Raw genomic sequence first — 1,781 nt, 5'->3', positions numbered from 1 at the left:
ACTAATAAAAAATAAATAAAGTGTAGTTTAAAATTATTAAAAAAAAAAAAAAAAATACAAAGAAATAAGTAAGAAAAATAACTAAACAATGATAACAACTGTAGTATTTATATATCGTTAAATACATATATCAATAAATATTATATATTAATAAATTGACCGCAACCCTGACCAACTTCTTATATATCAATTTTTACGGTCAACTATATATAAATATATAAATAAATTATAGTATTGATCTATTCTATTGTCATAGGTAGAACAGTCGACCACAGTTTCAAGTTGGTTGGAAGTAATTATCTTTTTCTTTTCATTTATTTATTTGTAGAAATTTACTATTGTGTAAAAGATATACCCTGGGGTCGTCCGTATTTCAGTGGTTAAGACACAGTGTTACCAATTTGATGTCTATTGGCGGTGCCGGTTCGAATCCGGCCTGGGGCGTTGACTTTTTTCATTGAGAGGCGGTCCCACAAAATGAAAAACTTTGACCCCCAACCATAGTTAGGCACTATAGGACTCCAATGGGAGGCTTGGCCGAATAAAAAAAAACCAGTAAGTAAGCTAAAATTACATGCACCTATTGGAAATAATTTGACAGGGGACGAAACCAAACATTTTTATTTATTTGTGTTGACAAGGCTATAATAAATACATGATACATTTTAAGTTTGTCTATTTATTTTTTTAAATTTGTAGTTTTAAGTAGAAGAAATATTTTTACTAATCTACACAATAAAAAGGAAAGCAGATAAAAGTCAACTAAGTAAATAATTAATAAGCATAAAATATGTAACTCGGAATATTCACGTCTGTTTATTAGTACGCGTTTAATACATTGTTGGATATATCTTTTTAATGTCTACTGCTGCTGTATGCAACTTGCTCTAAATATGACCTCGCTGTACTACCTCGTGAATGAGAGGTAATTGTAACTTTTTATGAAATAACTGGGAATTAAATAAAAGTGAGCCAGTGTGATTCTCGACGCTTACGTGTTAGTAGACTAGAATGGCGGTCTAATTGAAAGTAAAGTATGAGAAAGAATACTATAGCAATTCCAATTAATAAGACTGATTCTCAATCTCTTTGAGCATCTATCGCGCAGTGCTTATCTTTTAGATATCGGTTGATATCTACGAGATAAGCCGGGGATATCACATTCAAAATATGAGTCGCTACAGTAATAAGCGAAAAAATGTCTTGTCAGTACATTTTTTATAGTCGGGAGCTCTGCGTAAAACAGCATAATTAAATAAAAGTCCGAGTTTGTTGGGGTTATCTTAGCAACTTTGAGTTGGAATCCAACCTGGGGGGGTTGACTTTTATTTCCTCAATATTACACTTTACTTTATTTACATTATGCTCAATATAAAGCCATGTATTGTCTCCTTACTTCAGGAAAACAAAGCACTTTTATACAAAGACAAATGCACCCGTTGTTAAAAGAAAACACCTTATGGAATGTATATGTACGCAAGGACGTACCCAGGATCTTGAAAACTTGAAGGGCAAGCCATAGTCAATCAGATTATGACATTTCAGCACGAAAAATGAGAATGAAACCAAAATTTTAAGAACATTATATATAATTGTCGCAACCCATTAATTGTATCCCAAAATCTCCAATCCCATATCACAGGCCTCGAAGATTGGTGTCGTAATTGGAGGATTAGGATAAATTCCAACAAATCCAATCAAATCACCTTTACCCTTCGTCGTAAACCTACTGACTGCCCTACAGTTTCATTTAATGATGTTACTCTTACCCCTGTCGAACA

The sequence above is a fragment of the Halyomorpha halys genome, unplaced genomic scaffold (assembly GCF_000696795.3).
Source record: "Halyomorpha halys isolate HHAL.00 unplaced genomic scaffold, Hhal_1.1 Scaffold126.1, whole genome shotgun sequence".
Lineage (NCBI taxonomy): Eukaryota > Metazoa > Arthropoda > Insecta > Hemiptera > Pentatomidae > Halyomorpha > Halyomorpha halys.
This window is presented reverse-complemented; position numbering follows the sequence as displayed.